The sequence below is a fragment of the Heteronotia binoei genome, chromosome 12 (assembly GCF_032191835.1).
Source record: "Heteronotia binoei isolate CCM8104 ecotype False Entrance Well chromosome 12, APGP_CSIRO_Hbin_v1, whole genome shotgun sequence".
Classification (NCBI taxonomy): Eukaryota; Metazoa; Chordata; class Lepidosauria; order Squamata; family Gekkonidae; genus Heteronotia; species Heteronotia binoei.
Window position 1 is genome coordinate 22921394 of NC_083234.1, and position 23628 is coordinate 22945021.

The window sequence follows — 23628 nt, forward strand, 5'->3', positions numbered from 1 at the left end:
CAGCACTATTGTTATGAATGTCCCTTTCCTGGGTGATGGGAAGTTTCACAAGCTAGTACTTTCCCGGATGGGTCCCCTTTGGAGGAGAGAGCACTGAAGACATGACATTTCTGTAGTATTTGCTTTATTGACAAATATACACCTGGTGGCAGAGGCACAAGGCAGAGATTCCATTCCCACATCATAAGAACATAAGAAGAGAAGATGATGAAGAAGAAGATATTGGATTTATATCCCGCCCTCCACTCCGAAGAGTCTCAGAGCAGCTCACAATCTCCTTTACCTTCCTCCCGCACAACAGACACCCTGTGAGGTGGGTGGGGTTGGAGAGGGCTCTCACAGCAGCTGCCCTTTCAAGGACAACCCCTGCCAGAGCTATGGCTGACCCAAGGCCATGCCAGCAGGTGCAAGAGCCCTGCTGGATCAGACCAGTGGACCATCTGATCCAGCATCCTGTCTCACATTGCGGCCAAGTATCCTGTCTCACATAGAGCAGTGGTCCCTGACCTTTTTGGCACCAGGGACCGGTTTTGTGAAAGACCATTTTTCCGCGGACTGGTGGGGGTGCTGGGGTTTTTGCTGCCCCAGGTTGCCCCCACACCACATCCTCTCTGCCCATGGGGGTCTTTAAATAAGGAGTAGGTGAAGGTCACTGCTGCACTGCCCCTTCCACCCACCCAGGACCTGGGTGAATGAAAGAGGTAGTGCTTCAAAGTGAGGCTGCATTGCTTCTTTCATCTGCCTGGGACCTGGGCGAGCAAAAGGCACAGTGCGGTGCCTCTGACGCATTCCACGGCCCAGTTGCTAACAGGCCATGGACCAGGACCGGTCCATGTCCCAGGGGTTAGGGACCTCTGCTCTAGAGGGCGAACAACAGGGCACAGAGGCTGAGTCTTTCCCCCAGTGTTGCCTCCTGGTTCTGGGATTCAGAGGTTTAGTGCCTCTGAACATGGAGGTTCCCCTCAGCTACCACAGCTAGTAGCCGCTGATAAGACTTATCCTCCATGAATCTATCTAATTCCTTTTTAAAGCTGCTTATTCCTGTGACTGTCACTATATCCTCTGGCAGTGAATTCCACATTTTAATCACTCTCTGTATAAAGAAGTACTTCCTTCTGTCTGTCCTGAATCGGGCCTCCAGGGAGAGATCCTGCACTTTGCAGGAGACCCAGTGTGGTGTAGTGATTAAGAGTGGCAGGTTCTAATCTGGAGAACTGGGTTTGATTCCCCACTCCTCCTCCCCATGAAGCCTGCTGGGTGACCTTGGGCCAGTCACAATTCTCTTAGAACTCTCTCCGTCCCACCTGCCTCACAAGGTGCCTCTTGTGGGGAAAAGAAGGGAAGGTTGATTGTAAGCCACTTGAAGACTTCTTGAGGCAGAGAAAACCAGGGTATAAGAACCTACTCTTCTTCTTCAGCCAATGGATCCCTGCTTCTTTCTTTTCCTTTCAACATTTTAAACTGTGATCCCTTTTCACAGATACCCACCTGCTCCCTCCCTCCAGCTACGTGAGGAGCTCACATCTTCCTGACTCTGATGGACGCTTGAATAAATTTCCTGATTCAAGGCCATTTGAGGAGATCTATGACAGTTAAGTACATTATCCTTGATTTTGTCTGGCATGATATTCACAGCGATGAGAGGAAGAGCTCACTACATACACTATTGTGCAAAACACCTGCTCCCTACATATGCCACATCTCCCAATCTTCTTTTTCTTCTGCCAGCAGTGTTCAATGGTTGGATATGCTTTACTCTTTTAGGTCCTGCATTACTGCCACTCTGCCTGGCTTGCTGCCCTTACTAAGCCACTGAGCAGGCTAGTACATGACTTTTAACCTGCAATCTTAAAAGCATGCTTTACTACCTCATGCTTAAAAGAAAACACCACATCAGTTTAGTATCAGCCAACGTATCATATTATCTTAGAGCAGGGGTGTCAAACATGCATCCCTGGAGCTGAATCAGGCCCCCCAGAGGGCTCCTATCAGGCCCCTGAGCAACTGGCTATCATCTGCTTCCTTCTCCCTCTCTCTTGTTTCTTCTGTATCACAGCTTGCTTTGCTAGACTTGCTTTATCACACAGGAGCTACAGAGCAAAGCCTCTGTTTTCTCCATTGGCTGAGGATCCTCCTATGGGGAGGAAGGAGGGGGAGGGATAGCTTGCATTGCCAGGCTTTCTCAATCACATATCAGAGCTACTGAGCTAAGCCTCTCTTCCTTCTATTGGCTGAGGCTCCCCCCCCCTTCCTGGTCCCCTGGAGAAAGAAGGAGATAGCCAGAGCTTCCTTTGCCCTGGATTGCACAGGAGAGATACAATGAAAGCAATGTTTAGACCAACAAGTGCTAATGCATTAATCATGTTTTATTTTAAGATGTGTCCTTTATAAAGTTTATATCTCTGCTGCCTGGCATTACATTTTATAACACACAGGGCCTGGCCTGACAAGGTCTCATTTATGTCAGATCTGGCCTTCATAACAAATGAGTTCAGCATCCCTGCCCTAGAGGCTTATTCCATGTTATGCCTAAGGCAGCTGTCCCATTGCTCTACTCTGAATGAACTGTTCTTAAAGCTGCATAGTATACAATTCACACACTTTACACATCAGAGATAAAAATGACTTGGGTTTTTTAAAATAAAAGCTGGAGACTCACAGCAGGGGTACTGGAATGTCAGGGGGAGGGGCAATAAGTATTGAATAAGCTTCACCCATTCAATTACTTTGCGTGAGGCTGAAATGAAATACAGCAGAGGAACAGAGCCAGTAGAAAAGCAAACCACAGGAAAAAAGACTGCCTTTGCCGGTGGATTACCTTTGGATAGGGCTCAAGTAGACAGGCTTTGAATGGACACTAAAACAGCCTTTTCCCTAATGCAGATATCATGCAGGGGCACTCAAATGGAACTTGAATTTTTCAGTTTAAACAAAAGAGGATTCAGGATGAAGGAAAGGTAAATACGGTACTTCTTGACTTGGTAATTAAATTATGAAATTTACAGCCAGGAGAGATGGCTGAGAGCATGTGGATTAGGCAGCTTCACAGAAGATGGGAATATCAGTGGCTACCAGCAACGCTTGGTGAATAAAAAGAACTTCCTCATTCAGAGCCAGTTGACTTCTGAATGCCAGTGCTGGGACACGGCATCAGGGGAAGGCTCTGGCCTCTGTACTTTGTTGGTTGGCCCTCGGGACAACTAATTGGCCACTGTCTGAAACAGGATGCTGGACGAGGTGGACCACTGGTCTAATCCAGCAGGGCTCTTCTGATGTAAACAGCTCATGTCAATATTCAAGTCCAATATGAATTCCACAGCCCAAATGCATTGCATAAGGAGGAGTTCGTTATGAATTGAACCTCTTCAGATTAATTAGTTCTCCTTGATGTCAAGGCACTACACGTGGGGAACTTTTTCATCTGCATTGACCTGTAAAGTTGTGACAATTCAGCAGACAAGGGGAGAACATCCAATTCTGCTTCTTCTCAGTTTTCTCAGTCAGGGCCTTTTTTGTAGAAAAAGTCCAGCAGGAACTCATTTTCATATTAAGCCACACACCCCTGACATCACGATTGTTTAGCATATGGCCTTTTTTGTAGAGAAAGCCCAGCAGAAGCACATTTGCATATTAGGCCACACTCCCGGATGCCAAGCCAGCCGGAATTGTGTTCCTGCTCAGAAAAAGTCTGGCTAAATAATGTTCTCTGTATGCCTTCTCTTCATAGTCTTATATATTTATCTTTGTATAATGAATGATAATAATTCAACAGAGGTGTCTACCTTCCCAAATTGACATGGAGCTTTCTTCTAACCATGCAGAACAGTCCTTTCATGCATCTGACTCATGTTGTTGTATGGCCATCCTTGTCTAGTTATAGTAGTACATGCTATGCACATACAAATGCAGATGCAACCTGAAACTTAGTTCTTGCTATTGTGTCCTTGTCATTCTTCCCCAGCCGGCCTCCCTCTTGGCCTGATATTCTAAATACTGTAGTTTTCCTTCCCATTACACTACTGTCTTGTCAATGTACTTTTCTGTCAATCTGCAGAATGCTTCTTCAGTCCTGCACATTTCTACCAAACTTTTTTTTAGATCTTATTTGCAACATCTGACTGCTGAGTTTCTTCAGAGCATTTGCAGCTAAGCTTAAGCCTTCTATCTCTGCTACCTTCAATCTTCAACTGGTATTAAGAATGGCAGTTTTAAAGTGCTTTTATTTCTATCTACAGTCTTATCACTAACATATAGTCCTTCTCAAGTACATCCGTATCTTAAGTACGAACAGGAATGAAAACTATTGAACTAGCCACTGAAACCAGGGCAGGGTTTTTTCCCCTCCTCTAGTGATTCTTGTTGAAGCAGAGGATCACCTTCCGTACATAAATAGTTTTTACTAGATTGCATGGTTTACAAAAGCACTTCATTAACTTATTTTATTTTTTGTTTGGACAAACGCTAAGCCTCCAGCTTTTGTAAAGGCAAGTATTATACAGCCACATGCTTAGGTTTTAAAAGGCTTGACAGTTTATACAAACACATCATACTTTTCTACCACGCTTCAAAGTGAATGCTGTTAACTTAGTTTAGCTTGGTGCATAACATTTTGTGATGCAGTTCAGCAGAGGACACATTTCAGTATTGTTCTGATTTCTGTTCTACAGACAATGACATCGAAAATTTGTGATAAAATTGTTCCGCTGAAATGTTTGTTCTATTAAGGCATGCTTACATTTCACAGCATATAAGAGTGTTGTTTTTATCAGGAGCTCACTTCCAACTCAGTGGGCATCTACACAGGTCTAGGAGGTGATAGCCATCAACGATACCAGCTATAACATCAAGCCTCAGATTCAGCAGAAGCTCACAGGAGCACAGCTCCTGAACCTTTTTGAAGGTTCCCCCTCTTCCTCCCCACCTACCTTGCCCATTGAATAAAAGATGCAGCTGCATAACAACCCCTGGACTGGGAGAGCAGGCAGCCAGCCAGCCACCAGGGGCTTTGCCACACCCCCAGCAGCCCTCATTAACCCCTGGAGAAGTCCTCGTTCTCCACTTCTTATGTGATTTTGAGCAGGGCTCTCCTTTCTTGCATCGAGTTGCTTTTGGCTGGGAGGGGGCAGTGGCATATGCTAATTAGTTATGCTAATGAGCTCTGTCATCTATTTTTCTACAAAACGACCCCTGTATAACATGCCACCAGCACCTCAGCGATTTGGCATTGTTGGTGGGATGGAGAACTGGTCCTGTGTGCCAAGCAGAATGGTCTTGGCATGTTGATATGGAACACGCATTTCAGTTAATGGCCTAGGGAACTTCAACAATAATTATCAAACCAGATCACATCAGACATTTTGCCCAAACTGGCAGGTGACTTGTAAGCAGGAGGGGGGAGGTGTTTGTAGAAAAAGCCCAAGCAGAAACTCATTTGCATTTTAGGCCATACCCTCTGACATTAAGCCAACCAGAACTGCGTTCCTGTGCGTCCCTGCTCCAAAAAAGCCTGCTTGTAAGAAAGAGTCACTGGTGGTAAGAAGTTCAGGCTTCCTGAGCACATTGTGGTTTGAGGCATGACACACCATGATTTTGAAAGCAGACAAAAAAAATGTGTGGGTTGCTATTTTGCATTCCTGTTTGCAAAATTATCACTGCCTTTGCATGTTTCCCCTTAAATTACCTGATGTATAATATGAAAACACACCAAAATAATGACTTTTATTTGCAGACAGCTTTCAGTAATACTGAATGCCCATTTGCTACGGTAACAAATGGTAGAATGAGACCAACCATAGCACGAGAACACCAAGGCAAGAAGTGTCTTGCACCAAAGTGCAAGAAGCACTGCACTGGACAATATATAACAAAATGACTTTTTAAGGAAAATGTTGGCATTGTACTTACTGAAGGAAGCTATTTACAAAACATGCACAAGGATCATTCTGAAAACAATGGTTTGGATCCCACTAGTGGAAGCAAAAGAGGGGAATCGGTTTTTGTGAACCCCCACCCCCACCCCGGTTGGCCCACTATTCTTGAGAGCCCTCTGATTCACAGGAAAAGCATTAGGGGGAATAACGGGCTGCAGCAGGGTGGGGGGAAGTGGAAAAGAAGTAAAGCTCTGTTTGCCATCCTTAGAATCCAACCCGCTATCTAAAATATTTCTTTTATAAGGTTTTGCCTGTGGTGCAGCAACATCTCCTAGCAAGCAGGATTTGCATTAATTACTGGTTGTAATTTATATTGCATTTGAGAGACACTCCCTTCTTGCCCCTCAGCTATGAGACATATATTCAATGCAACAATCTTTGTTCACTATTAGACTGGTGTAACTGGGCATGGAGTACTCCTGTTGACTTTAAGCACAAGTTCGGGGAAAGACTTTGACCAGGAAGCCAAACTCTTTGGCTTAAGCACCTCTCCAGTTACTGCCCAACTCCTTTGAGGCCATTCACCCAGCTCTGTGCTTCTCAGCCCATTTGTGAATAATAAAGAAACGTAACAAAAGCTTGGAAAGCAAAACTTGTCCTCTTCTTCTGTAGTGGAGATCAATTTCACTGAATAATATAACAGTGAATAGGGAGCCTCACGGGGATCAGGTTTTAGGGAGGCATCAAATAACACTGGGAACTGATCCACCAGCCTACCTGCAGATTCCTTTTCCAACAATTTGTGCCAATTATCTGCCACAGTAAGACCACAAGTATAAATGGAAGATATTACCTCTTCACATAAGTCACTGCTTGGGATGGAGCTCTGGATCCTTTAACACCTGACAAGTGAAATTCAGGAAATGAAGCTTTTCTGATTATTGGGTGACAAACTGCATGTGCCACTAGTCCTCTTCTACAGTTATTAAACGTACAAAAGCTCAGTTCTCTGTTGTCTATCTAGGTTCACTCTCATTACGGGGGAATAACAAAGGGGCAAGCGCAACACATTAATGACAAACCCCCTCATAGTCCGCCCCAAACTTTCTGGTACATTGTGGCTCAAAAAGCAACAACAAAAAATGGGCATACAGGCAGGCCTCAGATTCAGCAGGAGCTCACAGGAGCACAGCTCCTGAACCTTTCTGAGGGTTCCCTCTTTTCCTCTCCACCTGCCTTGTCCATTGAATAGTAGGTGTAGTTGCATAACAATCCCTGGATTATGAGAGCAGTCAGCCAGCCAGCCACCAGGAGCTTTGCCATGTCCCCAGCAGTCCTTATTAACCCCTGGAGAACCCCATGCCACCCTTTCTCCACTTCTTATGTGATTTTGGGCGGTGGGTGGCTTGCTGGCCTTTTGACTGGGGGGGGGGGGCAAGAGAGCCCCAGGTCAGCAAGGCCTGCTTGGGCTGGTTGGATCTCTAGCCAGCCCAAGCAGGCCTCACTCACCCTGGGCTCTCCTTTCTTGTGTCAGGTTGCTTTTGGCTGTGGGGGGCGGGCAGCATATGCTTATTAGTTATGCTAATGAGCTCTGCCACCTATTTTTCTACAAATGACCCCTGCATACAGGTAATCCTAATCAGGTCTTAATCAGAAGAAACTCCCATGTTGTTAAATGGGACTTAAGGACCTGGAAAGTGTACTGAAGGTCGCACCCATAGTTCCTTACAAGGAGGGGCTCCTGATCTACTGACTTGGCTTGATGGAGTTCAATTTCTGGATGCAGAGTGTGGGAATGATCATAAAAGACCCAAGTGTCACAGCAACACAGGCTCCTTGATTTCCAGTTTAATTTGGGAAATCCAGGCCAGCTATCGTTTTCTCAATGTTCAAGGAACTATTCTGTATAGTTAGTAGTGCACAATTAATCCTGTGCCTTTGATATATACATAGAACCTTTCAGAGAACTCTGTCAGATATTTGATGAAGGGACTTTGACTCTTGAAGGCTTATACCCCTACAATCTTGTTGGTTTGTAAGGTGTTCCTGGATCCACATTTAGCTTTCTACTATGGAGCAACAGGGCTACCCCTGGAAACTGAGATGATTTTATTTCTCTGTAATAATGGGATTTAAGAAATACAGATCTTTTAGACTAATGAGACTGATAAATTCCTCTCTTCTGCCCTGGTACAAAGCTCTTTGACATCATCTGGTGATGTGACATTGAAGTGAGCAAAGCTGAATGACCTTTTATTCTGGATTATAAAGGGTAACAAGCCGCTTAGTCACTGTAGCAAAGTATCTCTGACTCATCAAGAATTTCAAGTTTAGTGTTTTGTATTACTCTCTTCTTGCTGTGTGCATCGCATTTGTCTACAAGCCCAATTGCCTTCACAATTTTGTTATCATTCTGACATGCTATATTCCTAATATTCCTTTATATTCTATGTGGTATTTTCATTTTTTTTTAAAGGTAAAGGTAGACCCCTGTGCAAGCACCAGTCATTTCCGACTCTGGGGTGACGTTGCTTTCAAAACATTTTCACGGTAGACTTTTTATGGGGTGGTTTGCCATTACCTCCCCCAGTCATCTACACTTTCCCCCCAGCAAGCTGGGTACTCATTTTGCCAACCTCAGAAGAATGGAAGGCTGAGTCAACCTCAAGCTGGCTACCTGAACCCAGCTTCCGCCAGGATTGAACTCAGGTTGTGAACAGACCTTAGGACTGCAGTACTGCAGCTTTACCACTCTGTGCCATGGGGCATTTTCATTAGTATCTCTGAAAATGTTTTCCTTTTCTCCAGACCAGTTTGGTGTAGTGGTTAAGAGTGGTGGACTCTAATTTGGAGAACCAGGTTTGATTTCCCATTCCTTTTCCACATGAAGCCAGCTGAGTAACCTTGGGTGAGTCACAACTTTCTCAGCCTCACCTACCTCACAGGGTGTTGTGGGGAGAAGCGAAGGCAACTGAAAGCTGCTTTGAGACTCCTTCAGTGAAAAGTAGAGTATAAAAACCAACTCTTCTTCTCAAATGAAGTACTTCTTCACCCAAAGGGTGATTAACAGGTGGAATTCACTGCCACAGGAGGTGGCGGTGACTACAAGCATAGCCCGCTTCAAGAGTGGATTGGATAAACATAGGGAGGAGAGGTTCATTAGTGGCTATTAGCAAGAGCATATTGTTGGAACTCTCTGTCTGGGGCAAGTGATGCTCTGTATTCTTGGTGCTTGGGAGGGATAACAGTGTGAGGACTTCTAGTGGCACTTGGGCTTTTTGGTCACTGTGTGACACAGTGTTGGACTGAATGAGCCATTGGTCTGATCCAACATGACTTCTCTTATGTTCTTATGTTCCTTGAGCTTACCTTTTAAGTTAATGGTTATTTTGGAATTTATATTCACTTCCTTAAAGATAGATACCTTTTGTTCTCTAGTCCTCAAGGTAGTCTCAAGAATGCATTGATTTATTAAAGAACTCTGGAGCCTGCTACTTTAAATGCCAGCTCTTTCAATTTTTCATAGATGGAGATTACTTTCTTGGGCCATAGCAGATTGGAATGCACCAATTACTTTATTTTCTCAAACTTTTAATGCAAATTATAAAAAGTAATAAACAAATGATGCAGAATAGCAATGGCTTTCCATAATGGAGTTGTAACAACGCAGAACAAGTTTGTCTGTCCCTTTCATGAACAACTCCACAACTGCTTAATTTCCCCGATCACTTTTTTTTCCCCAGGCACAGACAGTTATGTTCACCAGATTTAACATGATTCACTTTATGACTAAGCTCGGTGCGTTTGTTGCCGTCTGAACTCTTCACATTTTGTGCACACACAAACAGCAAAACTGTACATGGGAAAGTGACCCGAGATGATGAGAAACATTTTTTAAAAGGGCAGGGGTAAAGAGAGTGTGGCTTTATGGCCTCTACTTCCTGAATAACTGCACAGTCTTAATTAGATACAAAAAGGATACATGAACAGAGATGCTCCGTATTGCAATCTGGGTGTAATTTGTAGCTCTTGGTGAATCTTAATCTCTTTGAGTCCCTGTAGCTTTGATCACAGAGTAACGGGATTGAAACTGCAACAAGAAAAAGTTTGGGGGTTTGCTTTTTTAAGCCTGGCCAAGAAATGAAAGGTCAAGTTGCAGAGGTCATGAGTGTCAAGCCTTTGACTTCATTGTCTCTCACCAGGGCAGCTGCCTTCTAGTGCAGGGACTTGCATTGGCAATGGAGACCCAGGTTGGGAAATAGAGAGCTGGCTGTGTGAAATATGTAGCCCGAAGGCATAACGACATTAATCAGGAAGCCTGGAGTCAAGGAAATGGATTCTATAATAGTGTAAATTGAACATCCTTTACATACATGATTTATAATAAATAATCAAAAAGGGAATTATACCTTTCTCTACTTTTATAGGGCTTCCTTGATAACAAAGGCTTTCTAGAATTGGAGCTGTCATTTCTGTTTGTTGCAATAGTGAAAAATAGATTAAAGCTCGCATTACAAGGCTCCCTTGAGTACTTTCTTCCGCAGAAATATGGATGACCTATTTGTAGAATCTGCGGAAGAGCAGCAGTGGGACTAAACTTTGTTGGGGTGAGCAGAAAACAGAATAGAATATACAACTCTTCTGCTCAATGCAACAACATTTTGATTCTAAGCAAGCTTACCCATTGATTTAAATAGGAATACTTCTTATGTCTAGGATTGCTGAGGCCTCAATTTCTTTTTTATTGCATTGTTTTCCCAGTTTTTCCTTTCTTACTTCTGTTCAAAGAAACATTCTGTACTCTGTACAATATGAAAATTACCCTGTATTAAAAAAAATATATGATTCAATAAACTGTAGTACCTAGAACCATTTTGATTTCTTCCTACTATTCCCAGCACAGTTATATCTTCTTGCTAAATGCATAGGATTCGTTGAGTCCCAACAAGACACTCTCTGTAGAGAAACAGCTTTTCCCTTTATGGAAAATGTGTGAGGAAAGAAAATAACTTTGTAATAAAATTAAAGTTTTATGATTGCATGGGAATTGAATTATTTTATTGCTAAGCATGGGGGATTTTTGACACATTACTGCTTAATTGCAACTGTGATACAATACTATTGAATTACCAGAGATCAATGGCTCCATAATTCATGAAAGACACAAGTAGCAACTTATTGATCTGAGGCAGATCTCACACAGTGACGCAATGCCATTGACCTAAGTTGAGTTCAAGTTGATTTAGATGCATTGTGAGAATAGACTGAGACATGCCCTTAGTCAGTTTAGCATGGGAACAGCACTAACAATATTTGAGAAAAACAAAGAGGAAATGTGTTTTTTAAAGGATGCACAACACAGTTTTTAAATACTCAGCATCCCTTTTTTTTGGAAAATACTACGTTGGTCTATTTTAAAACATCAAGATCATAAACAACCCGCTGCTTTACATGCCTGAGAAACATTTCAGTTCTCTGTACAATCAAGGATACAAAATTTAAAATTGCTTAGGATCTGTTTTACACAATCAGTTATTTTAAATTAACAATCCTTTTTTTTTAGCTTTGGGTTTATCCATGTATGTAAGGGATGAATCGGAAGCCAGAGTATCACCAATGCCTGGTAATATCAGGGGATCATTTTATATGGCAAGTGGCCATATAAACAGTAGCAGCAGCATTGTAAGGAATGAAGTCCTATTTCCATGAAGAGACTTAGAGCGCAATCCAGAAAGGGTGGGCAGAAAGTCTTTTGGAAGCAGACAAGCCGGTACGTGGGCGCAGGAAGGGTTTGCACCGACGTATGACCACTGCCACTATAGCGGAGGGGATGTACGTGGGTGGGGGGCTGCCCGAGAGCCACTCTGCCTGAGGGCAGTGGCGCCTGAGGGCTGTGCCCGAGCGTGGGTGGAAGTGAGGTGGAGCGCGGCGTTCAGGCAGAGAAGGGGGTGGAGTTGGGGGCGTGGCCAGGCTTAGGCGGCTTCCTGAGCAGTTTGGCCCATGACACCCCCCCCCCCGAGAGGCGCAACTTTACGCCTGCAAAAACGGTGGCGTGCCCCATAGACACTTGTTGAAACCAAAAACAAAGGTTGCCTCCACCGCTGTGGAAGCTCGCAAACCCCTCAAGGAGCGGTGTGATTGCCTCACCAATCCTCTCGTGCCTCGGGCTGACAAGCCCCCTCCCCAGCACCCAATCGCGGTCTCCCCCCTCCTAGAAATACTTCCGCTCTGGCCTCGCACAAGTCAGTTGTTAGGGAAAAGAGTGTGTGGCGGGAAGTTCAGCTGGCGAGCTCCCGGCCATACAGACTTAGAGTGAGGGACAGGCAGGCACACTGGTGACGGGTTTTGCACCTCGTGGTTGCTTTGACAGTATCTTTTACTTGTGAGGGGGAGAGAGAGGTCTCTCCCCTGGGGTTAACTGCTCTTGTTTCCAGGTCTCCACAGGTTCCAGGCTCCCAGAGGCTCTGCATGCGAGGACTGTCGCCCATGGCTGGGTAAGTTCCACTGTTCCCCCCCCAGCCTTCCCCCCCTCCTTCTTGACCACTCAGTGTGCGATTGTCTCTGGCACTTGAACCAGGCAGTGGGCTCCGGCAGGGGGCATTTGCTGACCCCACTCCCCTGACTGTCCCTTTAAGAGAGCGCCTTGCTGAAACGCAGCCGCTCTTCCAGCCACTGCCCCTGCAGGTGCTCTTGATCTCTGTCTCCATTTTGCAGGTAGGACTCTAACACAGAAACTTCCACATGTGCCACTCCACCCCCCCACCCCCCAGCTGCTTCTGCCTGCCACTCGAAGCAGAGCCCCACCCACAGCGAGACTGCCCAGCGCGCACCAGGGAAACTGTTCTGGAAAATAAAGTCTGAGCTGTGCCCTCTGTTGTTTCTCCTGCTTGGCATATGCTGCGAATTCCCGGGGCAACCCCCCCCCCCGCAAGTGGCCTCTCTGAGGGAGTGCTTGGGAGGGTGGGCAGACTTGGTTCTTGGGGGTGGGGAATGGGCTATGAGCCGCCACACTGCCCCCCACGTGGCTGGACAGGGGAGGGGGGTGCCACCCCTCAGCCTGCCCGGGCTGATGGCTTACCTGACCACACAGGGCTGCTGTGCGCTGGGCACTTGGAGGGGTTGCTGAAGTGGATGCATGCCCAGTAGCTCGCACTTTGAGTTCTGCAGCCCCCAGGGGAGGTGTTCCTTGCACATAGCGAGGGGTGGCAGCAGGGCATCAGCGGGGGTGGGGGCACTCTGGGTGGTGGTGGTGGTGTCTTTTGGACTTGGTCTGGCCACTCCCTGACACCCATTCCAGCCGCTATCTAGGACAGGGAACTCCTGCACTTGGCACTTCCTTCATGTCCGCGCGTGCCCCTGTCTCTGACAGCTGGAGGGCCAATCCCGTGGACCTGTGCAATCCTGCGCCTCCCCCACTCCCATCTCGGCAGAGGGCCAATGGCGTGCGCCTGGGTGGAATCACCATGGCGATGGTTTCTCTCTCACTCGTTGGGCCCCTCTTCCCTTTCCCAGTGTGGCATACCGTCTCCCCTTTGGAAGACAACGAGCGGTACCATAGATCCACCCACGCCCAAGCGCCCGCCCGCTACGTATGTCTGGATTGGGCTGCCTGTGATTTTTTACTGTCCCAACAAGTCAGCCAGGCGGAACAGCTTGAACAAGCTATAATACTTTTGTTATGCAGCTTGGAATAACAGCCTTGGGGGGGGGGGGTGGTAAATGAATCCCACATTTTCGATTTGACAGGTGAAGAAAGGGTTTTGAGACTGTAGTGGCCTATGCACCCAGCCCACTTGGCTCATGAATGACACCTTCTTTCAGCCCTGCCTAACCATGTACACTTCGAATAGACATGCTGTGATTACCTAATGACGGCCTTTTCCCATTCACTCCAACAATGATCCCCTGTTTGAGTTCTCATTGAGATGGGAAGTCTGTGCTTGTGTGACATTTCTTCAAGCTGAAGGTGGGGATTCATGATGGAATGTATATAAAATATATACCTGTTCGTAGAAAACTGGCTTGTTTTAACCAGACTACACTGTCATTAACAGGAGTTAGACTCTCGGGGTGCTTTAGGTGCATTAACCTCCTCCCTCATCTTATTGTATGCTGAACAGTATAATAAATGATCAAGAGTTCATGCTAGTTTCGGGATATCATTTTTTGCTTTTGATGTCTGCCACACCTTTAACTTCTTCCTCTTTTTAACTATGTCTATGGCCCTGAGCCAGAAATGCAGACATCATCTCTCTTTCCCTCCCCAGAACACTTAGTTAAAGCAGATGCTCCTGCATTTTGACACCCCAGGCAGTTCCCTAGTTTGTCTGTAAAGCTGGGCTGGTGAGAGCATAAGGCTGGCACATTATGCTGGTGAGGGCATAAGGCTGGCACATTATGCAATGGGAAATCTGCACAGGATACGGGTGTATATTTACCTGAATATAAACAGGCACATGAATGGGCTGCACAAATCAAAGTGTGACGTGAATATCGCCAGCCACTGAAGAATGATCTATGCTCATACAACCTGAGTGTTATTTAAGATCTTCAAAAGCTATGTTTTCTGTGTTCCCATTTCCAGAAGTATTGTGGGAGGTCTCTTTTCCCTTCTGGCACTTCAGCTTTACAATTGTCTCCCTCCAGAGGTTTGTCTGGTACCCAGATTGTTAAGATTTAGTCGCTATTTTTTAAAAAAGCGATTAGTCTCTCAAAGATACTGATGAGCCTACCCATCCCTGTGCCCAATAGCTTCACCTTTACATTCTCTAGCACGGGGGCTCATTGTTTGCTTCTTTAGCTCTGCGTTCACAATTTAAGATTGTGCTTTGTTACCTTCTGCTATTTAAAATAGGAGTCTGTACTTTGTTGCTTAAAAAACATGTTGTTTTCAAATTTTTTAATGTGATTTTCTTTAGAACTTTTAAATTGAGCCTATGCAATGCAGTTTTTAAGAATAATAAATAAAATAATCGCTCTCCCTTGCTAGCTTAGCCTTATCATTTAATGTGTAGTTCTATCATATGCATATTTACCAGACAGCAAATCCTACAGAGTTTATGAGTTTACTCCCGAGTAAGACGTACAGCACCCTTCCCACTAGGGTTGTCAAGTCCAATTTAAGAAATACCTGGGGACTTTGGGGGTGGAGCCAAGAGACATTGGGGGCGGAGCTAAAAGAAAGGGTGTGACAAGCATAATTGAACTTCAAGGGAGTTCTGGCCATCACATTTAAAGGGACTACACATCTTTTTAAATGCCTTCCTTCCATAGGAAAAATGAAGGATAGGGGCACCTTCTTTTGGGGTTCCTAGAATTGGACCCCCTGGTCCAATCTTTTTGAAACTTGGGAGGTATTTTGGGGAGAGGCACTAGATGCTATACTGAAAATTTGGTGCCTCTATCTAAAAAAACAGCCCCCCCCCAGAGCCTCCGATACCTGCGGATCAATTCCCCATCATTCCCTATGGGAATTGTTCATGGAGGTGCATGTTGATTGTGGGGGCGGGGCTTCCCCCACTGGCCAGCTGGCTGGGGGAGGGTGGAAGCCTGTAAAACCGGGGGATCCCCCTCTGGGTCCTGGGGATTGGGAAGCCTACTTCCCACAAATTTCTTTCATCTTCAGTCATCTGTTTCTCAGGATATGCTTTATAACAAGAACAGTGTATTTGGGTTGGTTACAGCCTCTTCCTCTGCAATACTTTCTTTGTCCCAAGCAGCTAACTTCCCTTCCATTTCCCAGATAGCTTTGAACAAAAGCTCTGCATAACAGTGGTGAGTGCTCCGAGAGTTTCCAGAAGTTCTAGAGTTTCTCCTGAGGTCAGGAAGCCTTGCTGGGCGTGCCAGGTTTGCCAAACTCTGTAGATGCCTGGGAATGAAAGAGAAGTATAAGCTGCTCCAGGCAGAATCAGCAATGAGAGGTGATACGATGGCAGGCCGCAGGCACCCATTCATTTAGTTGAACCTGCATTATCTCCCCATCAGAAGAAACAAAATCTGTAATAATGCACAGCACTTACAGACTTTTTGGCCTTTCTTGTATTGTTGGTGTGCAGGCAAGAAAAACAGAAGAGAAGTTTTAAAACTGCTGGCACCAGGTTTCTGAATCAACTGGTGGTCATGTGGATCAAAGCTGCATGTGGTTTGTAAAGCATGGTAAAGTTGCAAGGTGGTTGCAGAGCCAGTTTGGTGTAGTGGTTAAGTGTGCAGACTCTTATCTGGGAGAACCGGGTTTGATTCCCCACTCCTCCACTTGCACCTGCTAGCATGGCCTTGAGTCAGCCATAGCTCTGGCAGAGGTTGTCCTTGAAAGGGCAGCTGCTGTGAGAGCCCTCTCCAGCCCCACCCACCTCACAGGGTGTCTGGTGTGGGGGAGGAAGGTAAAGGAGATTGTGAGCCACTCTGAGACTCTTCGGAGTGGAGGGCGGGATAGAAATCCAATATCTTCTTCTGAAATCCAGTACAGCCACATTTCAAACAACTTCCCTGTTTCTCCACACAAAGCAAGGTAGTAGTGTTGTGCAAAGAGTAATTTGCTGGTCTAGAAGGCCTGAGAATCCTGAGTTCTAATCCCAACTCTATAGTAAAACTAGCCAAATAACTTTGGGCCAATTCTCTCAGCCTAACCTCCCTCACAGGATTTTTTTAAAAAAACCTTTATAAACTTTATTTAACAACTTTAGATCATACATGGAGTCTATAATAATATTACATCATTACATAACATCTTGTTTGTGTATAATTATGCATCATAACTTTAACATAAAACACATTCCAAAATCATATCAATTATAATGTATAATTATGAAAACTGAAATTAAGGTACAGAGGTATAGGATAAACACTGCTTAACATTAAAATACAACATTCTTTCATAAACCTTATTTTTTGGAATATTTTCTTCTGAATTGAGATAGTTAGCAATGGGAAACCATGTAGCAATAAATCTTGTTTCTTGAGTTTCTGATATCAAATTCCCAACATTAAATCAAATTTTATGCATCACAAATGCTTCCTCACAGAATTGATATTAAAAAAATGTAGGGAAGAACCGTGCTCCTAGCTCTTTTGTGGAAGGTGATGTAAACATAAGGCAGAGAAGGGCTGAAAAGAACTTTTAAAGAGTAAATTCTGCAAGGAAGGTTGATCTATAATTATATTTCAACTATCTGGTGCTCCAAGACTGGAAACTGCCTGTATGCATTTTTTTTTCTAGCTGCTCCCACCTTACGGAACAACCTGCCTGAGTTTAGGTCAGGAAGGCCCCTACAGTTCTATCATTTCACAGAATGTGCGTGACTGAAATGTTCAGGAAGGCATTTTTATAAAGGGATTAGAACTGTTGTACAATGGAACAGCTCAGAAGGTCGCTTTTAGAAGGGAAGAAGATTGTAGTCTCTTGCAATGCTTATTATAGGTATCACTTTGCTTTACTGCATGGTCTTCTACCTTGTGACCTATTTTCTGCATTTTGGTATGTCATGTCTTAAGACAGGTTCCTTTTTTTTTTTTTTTTGTTTTCCAATTCTGTACTCCCAATCCTTCTGCACTGTTTATTGAATATCATGTGCTGTTTGATTTTTTTAAAAAAATATATATTTTGTAATCTGACTTAAGCTTCACAAAAAAAGGTGAGGGATCAATGAAGTAAATAAAAAAATACATTACATGTATGTAATTTAGCCAAGCCCTGTATAGGGTTGTAGATCTGAATGAATATGGTTTGTTCCTGCGGAAGAATGACGTGAAGCTAAGGGAGTGAAGTGAAGCTAAGGGACTGCGAAATGGATTTCAGGCTATAAGTACAACATCCCATTTTGTAATGCTTACCTGGCTGTGCCATGCTAAGAACACTTATACCTTTCTAAGCCTTCAACAAATTTAGAAGGGTGAAAGTCTGCTTAGGAGGACACTTATGCTAAAAATTTTCTGCAAATGGGAAACATTTTTAATACATGAAAACCTGTCTCTCAACTATTAGTTATATTCAAAATTTTGCTTATAAAACCTAATCGGTTACTCCAATGTATGGTTAGTGATTTCTGATGGGCTTAGACTGGTGTAACTCTGCACAGAATTGCACTGTATACTTACAGTATTTTCAAGTAAGTCAATACAGTTTTATATTCTAACCAAGTTATGCATGATGCATTTTTTGTTGTTGAAGTAGTTACAATAACTTTAAGTGAGATGTGAAAATACAAGCTTCCTTTCCCCAGAAAACATTAATTTTTCAAATGGTTTCCCCCCTTCTAACAGGGATTAGGAGTCCAACAAGTAGGCTTGCCAACCTTCAGGTAGTGGCTGGAGATCTCCTGGGATGTCCAGGCCACAGAGATTAGTTCCCCTGGAGAAAATGGCTACTTTGGAAGGTGGACTCTATGGCATCATATCCCTCTGAGATCCTTCCATTCCTCAAACCCCATCCTCCCCAGATCCTACCCCCTCAAATCTCAACTTGGAACTGGGAACCCTACCGATGATCCACAAGAGCCATGGTCAATCAAATCCTCCCTCTGCCATGAAGGTCACTGGATGACCTTGGGCCAGCCACATTCACTCTCAACTAGGGATGCCAGGTCTGGGTTGGAAAATACCTGAGGACTTTGGAGGTGGATACAGGAGAGGGTGGGGCTTGGGGAGGGACCCCAACATGGTACAGTGCCATAGAGTCCACCCTGCAAAGCAGCCATTTTCTACAGGGGAGCTGATTTCTGTCAGCTGGAATTGTAAAAGCAGATCTCCAGGCCCCACCTGGAGGCTGGCAACCCTACTCTCAACCCAATCCCCCTGACCACCAGTGGGGTACAGTTTGCAGATCCAGCTTGGTGAAGATGTTTGACCACTACTGTATTATTTGTCATATCTCATTATTCATACTAATGCCCTATATTTTATTTTCACATTTATTTTTTAAATATCTTACGTTTTACCTATTTAGGTCCATCTTGATTTTTACAATTTTTATGTGGTTGTTGTTGGCCTGCATTGTGCTGTGTATTTGGTCATGGACCATAATAAAGCAAACTGAAACTGATTCAGCTTGGGAAACTCCTGGAGATTTGAGGATGGCACCTGGGGAGGGCAGGGACCTCAGTGGGATACAATGCCATCAAGTCCACCCTCCAAAGCAGCCATTTTCTCCAGGGGAACTAATCTCTGTAGTCTGGTGATGAGCTGTAATTTGGGGGGATCTCCAGGTGGGGCATTTCTACCTATCTCACAGTGTTGTTGGAATGGTAAAATGGAGGGGGGAAAGAATGATGCCGTCTGAAAGGGTGAGGTTTGAAAAGATGCACTAAAAAGGTTGTATATTGATTATAACCGTGGCCGAATTCTCCTCCAAAGCCACCAACTGCGCATCCTAAGAACATAAGAGAAGCCATGTTGGATCAGGCCAATGGCCCATCCAGTCCAATGCTCTGTGTCACACAGTGGCCAAAAAACCAAAACAAAACACAGGAGGTCCACCAGTGGGGCCGGGACACTGTGCCCCCACCCCCAGCACCAAGAATACAGAGCATCACTGTCCCAAACAGAGATTTCCATCAATTTGCTGTGGCTAACAGCCACTGATGGACCTCTGCTCCAGACGCTTATCCAATCCCCTCCTGAAGCTGTCTATGTTTGCAGCCGCCGCCACCTCCTGCGGCAGTGAATTCCATGCGTTAATCACCCTTTGGGCGAAGGAGTACTTCCTGGACGCGAACTGGGAGAGAGAAGCCCTCTCCCCCGGCCCATCGCCTCCCTTCGGACACAAGCCCCGTCCCCAAGCTAGCGAGAGAAGGGGGAGGGGCTTCTGCGGTCGTGGCCGCGTCGGCTCCCCCCTCCCCTTTCCCCTGCCGCCGGCGATGGAGTGAGGCGGGGCCTCGCGGAGCGCGCATGGGCCTTCCGCCCGCCTCTCCGCCTCGCCGCCCGCTCGCCTTTCTCTCCCCCACACCCACCCGGAGGCTTGCGCCAGCCTCCCTGGGACGCCGCGGGCCCGCTTGCCTTTCTCGGTGGAAAGGGGCGCGAGAGCTTCTCGGGCGGGAAAAGGAGGCGAAGGGATCTCCCGCCAACAAAAAGGGGGCGCCGCCGCCGCTCCCTCGCTCAGCCTCTCCGGGCTTTTGTTGTGCGGCCGCTGCTTTCTCCCCCCTCCGTCGGCAGGGATGAGGCGAGCCGGCGAGGGCTGCCTGGAGGCGGCGGCCGCCCTGAAGACGCGGCGGCGGCGGTGAAGAGGAGGAGGAGGAGGAGGCGGCAACGGACCGGCCGGCCGAGAAGCGGCGGGAGGAAGAGCAGCTGCTGCAGCGGCGGCCGCGTTGCCGGGCTCGGCGTGGAGGGGCCGGGAGGAGGCGCCTTTCTCCGCCTCTCCCGCTGGCTCGCTCGCTGCCCCCCTCGGGGAGCCGGAGGTGAGGGCGCCGCCGACACGCCAGGTGACTGCGGTGGGGATGCCTTACGGGGCTGGGGTGGGGGGAGGCTGGGCTCGTGGCCACGCTCACCTGGGGGCAGCAGCAGCAGCAGCCCGCCCCGCGGGCAGTCGGTGCGAGGGCTTGCCTTGCAAAAGAGGAGGCGGGCGTTGCAGGAGCTCGGGCTGCGAGCCGTCGTGGGCGCCCGCGGACCTGGGACAATACAATGCAGCGCGGGGCCGGTTGCTCCCGAGGAAGCTCGCCTTGCAGAGACTCGGGCGGCGTTTGCAAGGCTGCGATCCTGAGCACGTTCCCCTGGAACAGCAAGCCCCTCGGATGGAGCGCGGGACGGGGGGCTGCAGAGCCAGCGTGCCTGCCGGCGGCGCGGGTTGCAGGGCTGCGATCCTGGCCGCGCTTACTTGCGAGGCAAGCGGAGGTGGTGGTGGTGGGGTGTATTCCGAGGAAGCTTTGCATGCAAAGGCTTGTGCCGCAGGGTTGCGATAAAAGGCATGCTTGTTTCCCGGCTTCCGAGGAATCAAGCATACCTGGAGGGTTGCAGGGCTGCGGTCCTGCACGTGCTTGCTCGTGAGGAAGTCCCAAAGGGCGCATGCGGGGCTAACGGTGAGGCGTGCATCGAGAGGATCGCGCTGCTCCATTGTTGGGTGCTCTTGGGTTTAGGGCTCCTGGCGACCTGTGTAACCGGATCAGTGAGTTGCAATCCTGGGCCAGGCTGTCTTGTGAGTAAGCATGTTATGGTAAGATCAAGTTGCAGTCCTTGAGGCAATTGCTTATGAGTAAACCCACTGGAGACAGGGACTGCTGTGTAAAGGTGCGCTAGTAAGCTTTAGTTGGGAGAGCTGCAATCCTGTGTGTGAGAGTGAGGATTGCTGAAGACATCGAGGCTTGTTTCTAAGTGAGATGCTGGCTTGTGCATTTGGAAGAGGGCTGTGAGGAGGCATGGGCCTCCTCCCTATCACTTGTTCTGAAGGATTGCAGTGAGTGCTGAATCACTGGGGTTGGGACTGCCTTACTCAAATTGGTGATGCTTCCTAGGGGGTGTGGAGAAAGTGACTGCTTTTGTGCATTTCTGATTGAGTGGGTGGGTTGGTGGCCTTGAGAGTTTTGACTTGTAGCGCTCCCAAAAAAGATGCAGCCTTGATCCAGTGCTTGGTTACTCAAAACCAGATTCTGCTCAGTTCATTGATGTCTGCATCCAAGTTTAGCATACGTAGCAGCTGCGTCATATGGGTATTTGCTTGGCAATAAGGCACGCTGTTGTCAACACAGATTGAATTGCATCCTTAGAACGAGCTTAATTCTGGTGTAAATCCCTTTGAAATTTATTGGGGCTTACTTGGGTTAGCATTACTGTTTATACATTGGAGTGTCATGAGGCAAAATCATAGTCTCCGCATATCCAGCCTTCTACCAGAGATGCTTCAAAGGAACCACTTCTTTCTCTCAAATCTAGGCTGGTTTGTGTCTGTTTCAGGGATCTCTTTCGAGCAGGCGGAGAAAAGGGCTGGCTCTACTATGAGTTTCCTTTGTGGTCCAAGTGGCTTCCTGATGGAAATCTGGTGAGATGTGGTTCGATTGTTGTTCCAGAGCTCTTTATAAAGCACAAGCCTATTCTGTGGGTTTGTAGGGAGTTGTGAGAGTAGGTAGATTCACAGAGGTGCAAGGAGCTTGGGGATATGTGTCTTTAGAAGTGCAGTTGTCTATGGGTGCCTGCCTGTGGGGTTCAGAGAATGTTCCAAGCCCATATCTTCCTGTGGGCTGTGGTTGTAAACAGTGATGTTGCTGCTGCGGTGTCTCGTTAGCATTAGATTTCATTAGGGTGTTCCGTAGACTCCTGGGTAGCTTTTTTGGGGGTGTCTGAAGTTAGGAGATTTGCTTTAAATCAAAAGAATAGTCACTAGGTATTCACAGGTTTAGCTGAAGGTGCATCAGGAAAGGGCTGGATTATTGGGAGAAAGAGGTATTTTAGAGTAGGCATTTGCAACCATAAAGCACTTGTGTTATTATCCTGGATTGTATTGGGGTGGGGAGGAAGTTCTGCATTGCTGTGTTTTGTTCCCAGTTCATTGTAACCTTTGTGTGTCTGTAAAAGAAAGATATATGATGTGGCAGCGGTTAGTGCAGAGGAGAAAGGCTGTAACACTTCATGCCTGTGTCCTACCCTGTGCTTGTTGCTCATTGTGTGCTCTAATTATGTGCACAGAATGAAATGCCCAGAACCAGTTCCAACTTGGAGACTATTATTCTTGCCATAGGCTTTGTTTGTTTGAAGCTGAGGATAAAGAGATCTTACATTCTCAACATAATCTTCAGTGTAAATCAATGTTTTGTTAATAAAATGATGAATATTTTCATTGCTTTCTAAACAGTTTTCCTTTCTGCTTTGTTTCCTCTTGTATTTAGCCTACACACCTCTGTTTACTCTGGGTTATGCCAACATTTCCTTCATTGTTTCTGTCAAATATGGAGAGTCCAGCATACTTAACCATTCGTTTCTTTTTTCTTTTTACCTAACTCCCAAAAGAGAAATTGAGAGGAATACATCTAATAAGGAAGATTTATAGGATGCAACAAATCATAACTTTCTCGCCCTGAGGAGGAGGGCATCTTGGAATAGGTGATTCCCACCAATTGCTCAGGGAGGCAGGACTAAATTCTTCAGCTTCCTGTTTCCTGGGTGGGAAACCTGGTTCAGTTTTGCTTCCTTCCTTGTTAGGGAGTGCAGCTTTAGGCTGAGCTGTTTGTTCTTTTTTACTTGCTTTTATCTTGTTTTTGGCATAGAGTGTTTTCATGCCTGAGGAAGAGCTTCCTAACCTCTCCAGCCTGTCCCTCTTTCTTGGCTCACATCTTCTTGGCTCTGCTGCTTCTTTTGTCTTTGCAATTTTTTTCTCTGTTCCCCCCCTCCCCCCAGCTTCTTTGGAGGAACAGGGAAGAGAATGGTCCAATTGCGAGCTTCAGAGACTCTGGAGAGATGTAAAAGAAACAAATTTACCCCTGAAAATGATGGACACCTTTCTCTTCCTTCCTTCTGTCTCCTGTAAAGAGAGCTCCCTCGCTGAGTCTAGCCCAGAACGGCTTAAGAAAAGAACCATAAAAAGGCAGGAAAATGGCTACTTGGGTGCAAATAGCTCTCCTGGAGGCTATAATAGCACACCAGGTTCCCTCATTGGCCCCTCTTCCCCCTCTTGGATACCATTTTGGCTCTTGGGGGCTACAGTGGCATACCAGGCTCCCCTGTTGGGCACCCAGTTCAGCTTTCTCAGCTGCCAGTTTGGACCCTCTGTTGAACCAAAAGGACTCCTTAATCACCAGCGCAGATTGTCAGTGAGTAAGATGCTGTCTCCCCCCTTCCAAGG